We start from the raw sequence: 14,300 nt of genomic DNA, 5'->3' as shown, positions 1-14,300 counted from the left end.
ATCCTTCTGCTATTGACTCCACTTCAAATCTCTATTTTGATTTACCTGGAAGCAAACATCATAGGAGAGAGTCTTGTTAGCATACATGTTTAAAGTAAGTAGGATAAACATGTATGATATCGAGAATCTTGGATATGCTAGATAGCATACACTTATGCTTATTAACTATTGTGGTAGATATCTTTGTTAGTATATAGAAATTCTAGTCAACAAAGAAACATGCTAGCAATAAGTATTTTGGGTACATGTTTGAAATTATGTAGCATAAACTTAGTGCCATTACGCATAGAAAACTTGATGCTGCCCACATCGCATATATCAAGATCATAAGAATTGCCTAGCTTCACTGTGCCATGCGTGGTAGTGTATGTAGAAAACCACTCCTTATGAGGAGTCACATGAAGGCTAGAACTTGAGTCCACAATCCAATTCTGCGCATAACACTCATCATGATCTAACAATGCATCGGGACTCAAATCCAATGTGAGGATCAATACATCATTTGACACTTCAGAAACTTTTTCAATGGCTAAAGACTCAACCACATTAAGCTCTTCAATCTTCATGCTGCTTTTATGTTTGTCAGACTTTGCTTTCTCTTTGCCCTTATCACACTGCATTGTGTGGCAATCTTTCTTCAAGTGTCCCTTTTTATGGCAGTAATAACACTCTACATTTTGCATGTCTTTGCTGCAACTCTTGCAACGACCTTGCCTGCAATCCTGTGAATGACTGCGGCTATGACCACGCTGCCTTTGAAATTCCCTTCCGTCACGATTTCCACTAGCCACATATGTATCACCATGCCCACTTGCATCAAGAGATTGACGTCAAATCTCCTCAATGAGAAACACACCAGAAACACTACTGAAATCTAGCTAGCCATTGGGTACAAAATTACTTATGGATGTGTTGAAAGTATCCCGTGATGATAGTAAAACAAAGCAAGAAAATGGCCTTCATTTCATCATCAAAATTGAGACCTTTTGAAGTAAGCTGTGAAAACACGTTGTTGAACTCATTTAAATGAGAGCTAATATTACTACCTTCTTTCATGTTATTGCGCATCAATTTCTTCATCAAGAAAACCTTGTTTGAGGCGTTGTTGCCATCCCAACCCTGACATAGAGCATCCCACAAATCTTTGGCATTGGTCTTATCCATTATGGCAAAGTAAATGGATTCACCAAGGTGCAAGCGAATGGTTGCCATAGCACGTTCATTCAAATCATCCCACTCATCATTAGTGTAGACATTTTCTCTTCTTTCATGCAAGGGTGCGATCAATCCTTTGTTGATCAAAATATCTTGCATATGCTGCTGTCAAATGACAAAGTTTGAGCCATCAAACTTTTTGATGTAGTACTCTTCTCTTTTGGAAGCACTACTTGCAACCATGATTAAGAGAATGTAGCCAAAAACTTATGGCGAATCACATGAGACAATTTTAGCAGAGTTTCTCCTAGAATAGGAGCCAAAAATCAAACCAAAATGTACTACAGTCACTGTGTCAGAACAACTAGAACTTCCAAGAACGCATGAGATGGACTCTCGAGAAAAATCCGGCAAAGTCTTGTAAAGTGGAACTCCAGCTACCTGTATCACCAAAGGTATCACGGTTCAAGAATACCCCATCTCAAAGAAAACCTCACTCTATCAAACCTCCAAAAGACTAATGCAGAGAGAAATGGACTAGTCACAGTCTCAGAAATGGCTCTTCCGGTCCGAGTCTTAGAAACTGTTGTTGAAAAGACTGTTGAAATTGCCTGAAAAAGCACTGTGCCTGGAAACCTAGAGAATCTGTGTGTAAATGGACTAAAAAGCCGCCTGTAACTTGTAACCTGCCTCTGGGTGTCGCTATGTGCCGATTGTTATTGTGGAGCGGAAATGCGCTGGTCGAATAGCCGCCAAAGGTGTCGCAGCCAAAAATTGTGCCATACACTGTGCTCGACGCACGTGGTGCCAATGCTGGGTGTAACTCCTCTATGGTAGAGGCACCTCATGCGTGCGTGTGACAAGTGCAGTCGTCGATTGCCAAAAAATGTTGTCCACGTGAAATGGGTGTCGGGTCAGATGTCAAAAATCCACCCCTAATGCAAGCAATGTCGAGCGATGCCAAAACATGAGGATTGGTGTCGAAACGGCCTCTAATTTCCGATGTCAGTGTTGCCTCTGGTTGTCAAACGGAGTGGCGAGCCGAATAGCAGTAGACGTGCCAAGGTTGGGGTTGCCGATGCTCGAAGCCGCCATTAGTGCACTCTTTCTCTCTCAATTTCTGAGAATGGTGTCAATGTCAGAGATGTCCATACTCTCAATCACTCTCTCTCTCTCAACTGCTAGCCCAAGCTTGTCTCTCTACACAAGCTGCCCATGTGTGAGCGAGGTCGAGATTGTCGAACACAAGCTCAAAAAAAAAAGGTTGATTTTTATCTCTCACACAAGTTCAAACCTGGGGTTAGTGTGGGGATGGGGTCAAAGATGTGAGCTTGATGCTCCTCTGCCGGACTCGGTGTTGCAACCCACTACAGTACAGTCTTCTAAGCTCCCAAAATCTTCAAGGTCCCGACCTGTTGCAACAACCAGGAGCTCCCGAGGTCGACAAGGATGGGTGCACGTGCGGGTGGGAGCAGGGTCCGGAGATTGCCTATGCTTTGATACCAATTGATGGTGCTAGTGTGGAGTGTGCAAGAGAGAGAAGGAGAAGGGGGAAGGGAAGACCACAATATATAGACATTTGGTAGAGCTTGTGAGAGAATAGCTCTCACACTCCTTATTATCTTTATTAACCAAATAATAAGTGGATGGTCGCCCGCGCGACCATAACTGGCCATGGGCCTGAAACCTAGCACATACATATGTTTGTACATTGTGAAAGTACATGTCCTTTTTCATTCCTAAGTACCATGCCTGTGTTTGTACACTGGGAAAGTATATATGTCTTTGCTGCAAAGTACCTTTCATAAGTGCTTGGTAAGTTCTTGTGATTGGTACTCTGAGGTTGTCCTTGGTACTCTCATAGGTACTTGAGTGTATCCTTGGTACTTTTTTGACATGGACTAATATTTACTTGTCAAGTGTGGTGCACAAAGAACTAATTGACTTGGCAACATCACAAGCTGCATGTGTTGCTCAAGTCACATTTTGTGAGAGCTTGCTAGAGCAAGTGAAGAGAGGCGACTCAATGTTTCTACGTCCCACAACTGCTGAGCATGGGAATCTCTCATAGGCCAAAGTGATATTTTCATGAGCATGTGTTGCATGTGTTTTAGCTTTGTGGCTTCCAAAGTAGTGTGTGTATATAAACTAGCATGTGGTGATGCATACCATGCTTTGTGTTTTTCTGGATGGGCTGGGTCAGAGAAAGAATGTGCCAACCCCTCTTGTAAGTGCAAAATTCTAGAATCGGCAAAGTCGATGGTTGTGCATAATGGTTGGTTTGCTATTCTCCATGTCAATTGAGATTGATAGAGTTTGCAAAGAATGTAAGAAAATTTTTCTAATTGCACAAGATATAACTTTTGTGGTGTAGTTGCAGGTTCTAGTCGTATGCCATGTGTGGAAAAATTACCATCTGAGGTGCCAAAGTTGAATGTTGATGCAATTCTGGACGCCCACACCATGGACACAAACATGGAAATTTGATGATTAGTCAACTCCAGCTGGCAGGGAAGACTCGTGCTTAACAAGTGACAAAACTCTAGCTTGCAAGGAAGGCTTGCATGTGGTCACTGACAAAACCCCAATTGCTGAGGTGGAGCCCTGTGAACAAACAGAAGGTGAGCTAGAACCAAAGGAAAGTGAACAAATGGAAGATGTTGATGTTAAGATGACAGATTCTGTAGTGCAAGAGGGGGTGGAAGTAGTACAATGCATGGTCGAATGTGATGCAGATCCAGATTTCCCTGTCTTCCTTGGTGATATGATGAAGAAGTCAAAGAAGCAAAAGAAACATGCTGATGATAAGTTGTTTTGGCTACAGTACTTGCTTCCCTACAAGCATTCAATGTTTTTTATTGATTTGCCTCTTTATGGTGCAGCTGGACAGTTCAAAAATATGCGAGCATCAAAGATAAACCACTAAAAGTAACAAAGGTTGAGGATGAGAATAATGGGAGACCTCCTCTACTCATGGCTTGTTCAAGAAAAGCATCTAAGCACGTAGAGAAGGTTTGTAGGGTGAACGTCATTGCTAGTCTCCTCTCTATACCTCATGTTCCTGCTCATCAGTGTGTAAGTCGCTTGGGTTTTGGTTTTAGGCAGAGATGGAAAAGCGACAAGCAAGGAAGTTTCGAAGTTGACGCCTCCTGCTAAGAACTCCCCCCAAAAAAGTACTTCCCGCCAGCATCCCAGTTTTATTTTCCACCCTCCAAAGACTCGTTTTTGGAAGAAACTGTGACATTGAAGACACGTCATGTCTTCACTCTCTTGTAATGAGAAGAATCTTTGATTCTTGCTTTTTGAATAAAAATGAGAATTTTATGTTGGCCTCCATTTCTTTGTCTCTCAATTTATTGCAATCGTCAATCTTGTTTTGGTTAAAAAGTGCTTAGTCTATTTGTTTTCAATGTAAAACCATTCTTTTACAAAGATACCGAAAGAAAAGGGGACTCTCAAATTGCATGTCAAAGAAATAATAATCATCACAGATCCACTGCCCTATATTCCAGAAACCATCTCATTGCTACCATTTGATATCCCCTCACGGACGCAAGCATTAGTGTTTGATCTTAACGGTGTCCTTTGTGCTTCATGGATTGAAGATCCTAATAACAAGGATGCTTAGCCACCTGATCTTAAAAATGTTGAGTTCGACCTCATCAACAAAAAGGGGGATATATAGGTTTGATTGAGGCTTTGAGGTCTTTTTGTTATATCCACATAGCGGGAATTGTTGTTCTTCAGGTACCTCTACGTTCCCAAGGATGCACAACAGATCTTAGCTTGGAATGTGGTTTGGGAAAATATTTAGATATGGAGTTCAGCAATGCTGAAAAGAGTGAACAAAATAATCAAGACAGCTTTTGGGGGGCTTTGTGACTACTTCAGTGGATGGACCGGACAACAATTGTGTGATGTAGCCATATTCAAAATGGTAGGTGGAAAACCAGTTTTTTCAAAAATATTGTGCAAAATTTTCTAAGTTGGTTCCACGATAAAATAAAAAAATTTTGCCATTGATTGACAACAGTCTTTATAAATGCCATTATAATCCTCTTGGTTCCTACATCATTCTACCTGACCTAGAGGGTTGGCATAGTGAATTCTTGTCCAGGGATTTGCAAGAGGTTCTTGCCAAGTGACATGATGCTACAGATTGATCAACCAAAGGTTTCACCTTCAATGTGAAGCCTACATCGGAGGACGACTATGTTAAGGCTACACTCCAACAAGGTGGAAAGACAATAAGTTATGAAGGATATTTGGAAGGGCCACATTTGATGCCAATGGTCTTTGAGCACTTATATCTCATCCTTGTCACATGAGGGATATTTGTAAAAGCCTATGTAGTTTTAGGAATCCAAGCTTTGTAGCAAATCCAAATGGGTCCAAAAAACTTGGACGATTGGGTTCTTTAAGAACAACCTCTTCTTGGGAGGGAAAGTGTTGAAAAGCCAAGCGTTGCTCATCTCTATGCAAACTGTTAGATTTTGTTACATTAAACATGTCTGGAAGACCAGGAACAACCGGGTCTTTGAGAATTTCGTAGAAACAGTTAGGTTCACAAAGATTATACAAAATAGGGAAGCGATTGTCGCCACTGGGAAACAGATGAAGTCTAATGAGTGGAACATGGCAATTAGTGTTGCATGGATTGATTGCCATGGTTAACTGGATGGGTCCTTGTTCTAGTCTTGGGATTCTCCCTATTTTCAACCAGTGTTAGCTCTGATGTCCGTGTCATTGTCGTGGGGTGGCATTGTCATTATTAGCTTCAGAAACTTTTTCAATGGCTGGAGACTCAACTATATTAAGCTCTTCAATCTTCACATTGATTTTAGGTTTGTTAGACTTTGCTTTCTCTTTGCCCTTATCACGCTACATTGTGCGGCAATATTTCTTCAAGTGTCCCTTTTTATGGAAACAGTAACACTCTACATTTTGCGCGTCTTTGCCGCAACTCTTGCTATGACCTTGCCTGCAATCTTGTGAACGACCGCGGCTACGACCACACTGCCTTTGAATTTCCCTTTTGTCACAATTTCCACTAGCTACATATGTATCACCATGCCCACTTGCATCAAGACATTGACGTCGAATCTCCTCAGTGAGCAACACACCAGCAACACTACTGAAATCTAGCTTGTCATTGGGTGCAGAATTACTTATGAATGTGTTGAAAGTATCCCATGACGATGTTAGCAAACATAGCAAGAAAGTGGCCTTCATTTCATCATCAAAATTTAAGCCTTCTGAAGTAAGCTATGATGTTTAAATGAGAGCTAACATTATTGCCTTCTTTCATGTTCATGCACATCAATTTCTTCATCAAGAAAACCTTGTTCGAGGCATTGTTGCCATCCCTAGCCTGACATAGAGCATCACACAAATCTTTCGCGTTGCTCTTATCCATTATGGTAAAGTAAATGGATTCACCAAGGTGCACGCTAATGGTCGCCATAGAAAATTCATTCAAGTCATCCCACTCATCATTAGTGTAGACAATTTCTCTTCTTTCACGCAAGGGTGCGATCAAGCCTTTGTTGATCAAGACATCTTGCATACGCTGCCATCAAACTTTTTGATGTAGTACTCTTCTCTTTTGGAAGCACTACTTGCAGCCATGATTAAGAGAATGTAGCCCAAAACATATGGCGAATCGCATGAGACAATTTCAGCAGAGTTTCCCCTGGAATAGGAGCAAAAACTCAAACCAAAATGTAGTACAGTCACTATGTAAGGACAACTAGAATTGCCAAGATCGCATGAGACAGACTCACGGGAAAAATTTGGCAGAGTCTCCTTTGTATGAGGAGTCAGAATGCAACTCAAAAACACATAAACTGCTCAAAAGAACAATTACTGGGCATATACTGCACAAAATCACTATTGTGTGACTGCCAACTGGGTGTCAAAAGCACAAAAAACCGTCCAAATACATGTCCTATGGCGAGGGTACCGTAAAGGGAAACTCCAACTACCTGTATAACCGAAGGTATCACAACATTCAAGAATACCCCAGCTCAAAGAAAAACTCATGCTATCAACGCTCCAAAAGACTAATGCAGACACAAACGGATTAGCCACAATCTGAGAAATGGCTCTTCCAGTACGAGTCTCACAAAAGACCGAGAAAAGCTGCCAAACTAGCCAAAAAATGACTCCACACGTAGTACAATGGGCAGTGTCCACAACTCAACGTACATCAATCAACCGTGCTCAAACAGACGCTAAGAACTATTGCATGCAGTAAAAGTGATCCCTACGGGGATATCTGATCTCAAAAGAGCTCAGTAGCACTAGATGTGCTCACACAAAAATGCATCTATCAATGCGTATATCCGCATAGAAACTGCTGTCAAAAAGACTGCTGACATTGCCTGACAAAGTGGTGTGTCTAGAAACCTGGAGAATCTGTGTGTAAACGGACTAAAAAGCCCCCTGTAACCTTTTAACCTGCGTGTCGGTGTCGCTATGTGCCGACTTTTGCAGCGGAGCGGAAATGTGCTAGTCAAATAGCTACCAAAGGTATCGCAGCCAAAAAATGTGCCGTACAACGTGCTCGTTGTGCTTGGTGCCGAGGCTGGGTGTAACTCCTCTATGGTAGAGGCACCTCATGCGTGCGTGTGGCAAGTGCAGTTGTCGATTGAGAGAAAATGTTATCCGTGTGAGGTCAAGTTGGATGTCGAAAATCCACTTGTAATACAAGCAATGTCAAGCCAATGCCAAAACATGAGAATCAGTGTTGAAAGGGCTCTAATTTTTTATGCCTTTAGTCATTGAACAGGAGTGGCTAGCCGAATAGCCGTAGACGCACCGGGTCGGGGTCGATGATGCTCGAAGCCGCCGTCGGTGCACTCTTTCTCTCTCAATTCCTGAGAATGGTGTCAATGTCGGAGATGTCTATACACTCACACTCTCCCTCTCAACTGCTATCTCAAGCTTGTCTCTCTACTCAAGCTATCTATGTGTGAGCGAGGTCGAGAAGTTGCGATTGTTGAACACAAGCTCAAAAAAAAAAGATCGATCTTTCTCTCTTAGATAAGTTCAAACTTGCGGTTAGTGTGGGGATGGGGTCAAAGATGTGAGGGAGTTGTTGAGATCGTTTGGTGGAATGCAACTCTTGCACACACTATAGTTCTGTGTGGTTTTATCCTTAAAAAAAATAAAATCAATTACTGGCTATGTCGATCGAGCAGTCTGATGAGCTGTAGAACAAGCCAGAGAATGAGCGAGGGTCTGTGGATGTTAGTTTTGCCTGCTGTGAGCCAGTGATGCCAGCTATGCGGTAATCTCTCTCTCTCTCTCTCTCTCTCTCTCTCTCTCTCTCTCTCTCTCTCTCTCTCTCTCTCTCTCTCTCTCTCTCTCTCTCTCTCGCTTCACTCCATTATTTCTTGGCACTTCCGACCTGCTCACCTTCTTCAAGGCTTTCGATTAAGCCTAATTTTTCCCTCCTTCTACTCTTTGTCTATTTTTCTATTGGTTCCCTCTCTCTCAATTCCCCCAACTTGATTGTATCTATTTGCTCGCAGCTCTCGGGCTGCTCTGATTGGCTTTGCCCCTGACCTGCTGCTCCTACACCACCCGTGTCAAGCCTGGTTGGTCATGTGTATCAAATGAGTGAGTGTGTGCTCCTCAATGCTCCTCTGCCCGCCTCAGTGTTGCAACCCACTGCACTACAATCTTCTAAGCTCCCAAAATCTTCAAGGTCCCAACGTGCTGCAACAGCCAGGAGCTCCCAAGGTCAACAAGGACAGGTGCATGTGCGGGTGGGAGCGGGGTCGGGAGATTGCATATGCTATGATACCAATTGATGGTGCTTGTGTGGAGTCTGCAAGAGAGGGAAGGAGAAGGGAAATTGGAAGAACACAGTATAAAGACCTTTGGTGGAGCTTGTGAGAGAATGCTCTCACACTCCTTATTATCTTTATGAACCAAATAATAAGTGGGTGGTCGCCCGCTGTGCCATAACCGACGACGGGCCTGAAACCCAACACATGCATATGTTTGCACATTGTGAAAGTACATGTCATTTTTTGTTCCTAAGTACCATGCATGTGTTTGTACATTGGGAAAGTATATATGCCTTTATTGCAAAGTACCTTTCATAAGTGCTTGGTAAGTCCTTGTGATTCGTACTCTGACATTGTCCTTGGTACTCTCATAGGTACTTGAGTGTATCCTTGGTACTTTTTTGACATGGACTCATATTTACTTGTCAAGTGTGGTGCAAAAAGAACTAATTGACTTGGCAAAATCAAAAGCTACATGTGTTGCTCAAGTCACATTTTGTGAGATCTTGCTAGAGCAAGTGAAGAGAGGCGAGTCAATGTTTCTATGTCCCACAACTAACGAGCATGGGAGTCACTCATAGGCCAAAGTGATAGTTGCTTTGTGTTTGCTAAGAATGTAAGAAACCTTTTCTGATTGCACAAGCTATAACTTTTGTGGTGTAGTTACAGGTTCTAGCCATATGCCATGTGTGGAAAAATTACCAACTGAAGTGCCAAAGTTGAATGTTGATGCAACTCTGATCTTTGTCTGGGATAATAACTTAACTTCAAGGTTAAAGCTATTTCCTATCCTAGTAAAGGTAGTCTTTGTAATTATATTTTATTGACCGACACCATGTACACAAACATGAAATTTGATGATTAGTCAACTCCAGCTGGCAGGGAAGACTCATGCTTGACAAGTGACAAAACTCTAGCTTGCGAGGAAGGCTTGCATGTGGCCATTGACAAAACCCCAGCTGCTGATGTTGAGCCCTATGAACAGACAGAAGGTGAACTAGAACCAAAGGAAACTGAACCAATGGAAGATGTCGATGTTAAGATGACAGATTCTATAGTGCAAGAGGGGGTGGAAACAATACAATGCATGGTTCAATGTGATGCAGATCCAGATTCCCTTGTCTTTCTTAGTGATATGATGAAGAAGTCAAAGAAGCAAAAGAAACATGCTGATGGTAAGTTGTTTTGGCTACAGGACTTGCTTCGCTACAAGCATTCAATGATTTTTATTGATGTTCCTCTTTATGGTGCAACTCGACAGTTCAAAAACACGCGAGCATCAAAGATAAACCACTCAAAGCAACAATCTGACAAGGTTGAGGATGAAAATAATGGGAGACCTCCTCTACTCATGGCTTGTTCAAGAAAAGCATCTAAGAACGTAGAGGAAGTCTGTAGGGTCAACCTCATTGCTAGTTTCCTCTCTATAGCTCATGTTCATGCTCATCAATAGTAAGTCGCTTGGGTTTTGGTTTTAGGCAGAGATGGAAAAGTGACAGGCAAGGAAGTTCCAAAGTCGACGCATCCTGCTAAGAAGTCCCCCAAAAAAAGTACTTCCATCCAACATCCCAGTATTATTTTCCACCCTCCAAAGCCTTGTTTTTGGAAGAAACTGTGACATTGAAGACACGTCATGTCTTCACTCCCTTGTAATGAGAAGAATCTTTGATTCTTGCTTTTTGAATAAAAACGAGAATTTTATGTTGGCCTCTATTTATTTATCTCTCAATTTATTGCAATTGTCAATCTTGTTTTGGTTAAAAAGTGCTTAGTCTATTTGTTTTCAATGTAAAACCATTCTTTTACAAAGATACCAAAAGAAAAGAGTACTCTCAAATTGCATGTCAAAGAAATAATAATCATCATAGATCCACTACCCTATATTCCAGAAACCATCTCATCGCTACCATGTGATATACCCTCATGGTGGCAAGCATTAGTGTTTGATCTTAACGGTGTCCTTTGTGCTTCATGGATTGAAGATCCTAATAATAAGGATGGTCAACCACCTGATCTGAAAGATGTTGAGTTCAACCTCATCAACAAAAAGGGGGATAGCTTTGACTGAGGCTTTGAAGTATTTTTGTTAGATCCACAGAGGGGGAATTATTGTTCTTCAAGTACCTCTCCGTTCCACAATACTTCTTAGCTTGAAATGTGGGTTGGGAAAATATTTAGATCTGGAGTTCAACAATGCAGGGAAGAGTGAACAAAATAATCAAGGAAGCTTTTTGGGGGCTTTGTGACTATTTCAGTGGATGGATTGGACAAGAATTGTGTGATGTATCCACATTCAAAATGGTAGGTGGAAAACTAGTTTTTTTCAAACTTGTGCAAAATTTTCTAAAGTTGGTTCCCCTATACCATATAAAAAATGTGCTATTGATCGACAACAATCTTTATAAATGCCATTATAATCTCTTGTTTCCTACATCATTGTATCTAACCTAGAGGGTTGGCATAGTGAATTCTTGTCCAGGGATTTGCAGGAGGTTCTTTCCAAGTGACGTGATGCTACATATCGATCAACCAAATCTTTCACCTTCAATGTCAAGCCTACATTGGAGGACGACTATGTTAAAGCTACACTACAGCAAGGTGGAAAGACAACCAATTATGAAGGATACTTGGAAGGGCCACAATTGATGCCAATGGTCTTTGAGCACTAACATCTCATCCTTGTCACATGAGGGATATTTGTAAAAGTCTATGCAGTTTTAGGAAGCCAAGCTTTGTAGCAAGTCCAAATGGGTCCAAAAGACTTGGACGATTGGGTTCTTTAAAAACAACCTCCTCTTGGAAGGGAAAGTGTTAAAAATCCAAGTGTTGCTCATCTCTATACAAATTGTTAAATTTTGTTACATCAAATACGGTTGGAAGGCCAAGAACAACCAGGTCTTTGAGAATTCCCTAGGAACAGTTAGGTTCACAGAGATTATACAAAATAAAGAAGCGATTGTCACCACTAGAAAATGGATAAGATCTAATGAGTGGAACATGGCAGTTAGTGTTGCATGGACTGACTGACATGGTTAACTGGATGGGTCCTTGTTCTAGTCTTGGGATTCTCCCTATTCTCAGCTAGTGTTAGCTCTGATGTCCATGTCATTGTCGTGGGGTGACATTGTCATAATTAGCTTCAGAGACTTTTTCAATGACGGGAGACTCAACCACATTAAGATCTTCAATCTTCACACTGCTTTTAGGTTTGTTAGACTCTGCTTTCTCTTTGCCCTTATCACGCTGCATTGTGCGGCAATATTTTTTCAAGTTCCCCTTTTTATGGCAGTAGTAACACTCTACATTTTGCACGTTTCTGCCGCAACTCTTGCTATGACCCTGCCTGCAATCTTGTGAACGACCGTGGCTACGACCACATTGCCTTTGAAATTCCCTTTTGTCACGATTTCCACTATCCACATATGTATCACCATGCCCACTTGCATCAAGAGATTTGACATCAAATCTCCTCAATGCGCAACACACTAGCAACACTACCGAAATCTAGCTTGCCATTGGGTGCAAAATTACTTATGGATGTGTTGAAAGTATCTAATGACGATGGTAGCAAATATAGCAAGAAAATGGCCTTCATTTCATCATCAAAATTGAGACCTTTTGAAATAAGGTATGAAAACACGTTGTTGAACTCATTTAAATGAGATATAACATTACTGTCTTCTTTCATGTTCATGCACATCAATTTCTTCATCAAGAAAACCTTGTTCGAGACGTTGTTGCCATCCCAAGCCTGACATAGAGCATCACACAAATCTTTGGCATTGGTCTTATCCGTTATGGTAAAGTAAATGGATTCACCAAGGCGCAGGTGAATGGTCGCCATATCAGGTTCATTCAAGTCATCCCACTTATCATTAGTGTAGACATTTTCTCTTCTTTCATGCAAGGGTGCGATCAAGCCTTTGTTGATCCAAACATCTTGCATATGCTGCCACCAAATGACAAAGTTTGAGCCATCAAACTTTTTGGTGTACTCTTCTCTTTCGGAAGCACTACTTGCAACCATGATCAAGAGAATGTAGACAAAAACTTATGGTGAATCGCATGAGACAATTTAACAGAGTTTCCCCTAGAATAGGAGCAAAAACTCAAACCAAAATATAGTACAATCATTGTGTAAGAACAACTAGAACTGCCAAGAACGCATGAGATGGACTTTGGGGAAAAATCCTGCAGAGTCTTGTTTGTATGAGGAGTCAGAACTCAACTCAAAAATGCATAAACTGCTCAAAAGAACAACCACTAGGCATATACTACACAAAATCACTACTGTGTGACCGCCAACTCGATATCAAAAGCACAAAACCGTCCAAATACATGTCCTATGGCGAGGGTACTGTAAAGGGGAACTCGAGCTACCTATATCACCGAAGGTATCACAAGATTCAAGAATACCCCAGCTCAAAGAAAACCTCATGCTATCAACCCTCCAAAAGACTAATGCAGACAGAAATGGACTAGCCACAGTCTCAGAAATGGCTCTTCCGGTCTGAGTCTCAGAAATGATCGAGAAAAACTGCCAAACTAGCCAAAAATGGCTCCACACATAGTACAATGGACAGTGTACACAACTCAACGTACATGAATGAATCGCCAAGTGCCAAGAATTGTTACATGCAATAAAAGTGATCCTTGCAGGGATATGATCTGCTCTCAAAAGAGCTCAATAGCACTAGATGTGCTCACACAAAAATGCATTCTTAATGCATATGTCCGCATAGAAATTGCTGTCAAAAAGATTATTGAAATCACTTGAAAAAGCGTTGTGTCTAGAAACCTGGAGAATCTATGTGTAAACAGGCTGAAAAGCCCCTTGTAACCTACGTGTCGGTGTCGCTTTGCGACAATTTTCATCGGGGAGCAAAAATGCGCTAGTCAAATAGCCGCCAAAGTTGTCGTAGCTAAAAACCCTACCATATAATGCGCTCGGTGCTGATGTTGGGTGTAACTCCTCCATGGTAGAGGCACCTCATGCGTGCGTTGGTACTCTGAGGTTGTCCTTGGTACTTTTTTGACATGGACTAATATTTACTTGTAAAGTGTGGTGCGGAAAGAACTAATTGACGTGGTAGAATCAAAAGTTACATATGTTTCTCAAGTCACATTTTGTGAGAGCTAGAGCAAGTGAAGAGAGGGGACTCAATGTTGCTACGTTTCACAACTGGCGAGCATGGGAGTCACTCACAAGCCAAAGTGATAGTTTCATGAGCATGTGTTTTAGGTTTTGTGGCTTCCAAAGCAGTGTGTGTGTGTGTAGAATATCATGTCGTGATGCATACCATGCTTTGTGTTTTTCTGGATGGGCTGGGTCAGAGAAAGAATGTGCCA

This window comes from Adiantum capillus-veneris, chromosome 23, assembly GCF_014529385.1.
Source record: "Adiantum capillus-veneris isolate H3 chromosome 23, ASM1452938v2, whole genome shotgun sequence".
Lineage (NCBI taxonomy): Eukaryota > Viridiplantae > Streptophyta > Polypodiopsida > Polypodiales > Pteridaceae > Adiantum > Adiantum capillus-veneris.
Note: the sequence above shows the minus strand (reverse complement) of the source record.